The 350-nt window shown below is 44.3% G+C and overlaps 1 protein-coding gene across 3 annotated transcripts in view; it reads left to right on the forward strand.

Moving 5' to 3' along the window:
- Positions 1–350, forward strand: part of drp2 (dystrophin related protein 2) — a 172,179-nt gene that overhangs the window by 76,424 nt on the left and 95,405 nt on the right. The gene's annotated exons all lie outside the window — the stretch shown is intronic.

Genomic DNA, 350 nt, shown 5'->3' on the forward strand with positions numbered 1-350 from the left:
TATCCAAAGCCTTGCAAATGCCAGTCAGTACTGTTCAATCATTTATTAAGAAGTGGAAAATTCTTGGATCTCTCAATACCAAGCCAAGGTCGGATAGACCGAGAAAGATTTCAGCCAAAACTGCAAGAAGAATTGTTCCGGATGCAAAGAAGAACCCACAGGTAACGTCAGGGGAAATCTGGAAAAAGATGGTGTGGTTGTTGCAAGGAGCACAATACAACGGTACTTGAACAAAAAAGAGCTGCATGGTCGAGTTGCCAGAAAGAAGCCTTTACTGCGTCAATGCCACAAAAAATCCTGGTTACAACATGCCGAAAACACCTTGACGCGCCTCACAGCTTCTGGCACAC

This window comes from Etheostoma spectabile, chromosome 10, assembly GCF_008692095.1.
Source record: "Etheostoma spectabile isolate EspeVRDwgs_2016 chromosome 10, UIUC_Espe_1.0, whole genome shotgun sequence".
In the NCBI taxonomy this organism is placed as follows: Eukaryota; Metazoa; Chordata; class Actinopteri; order Perciformes; family Percidae; genus Etheostoma; species Etheostoma spectabile.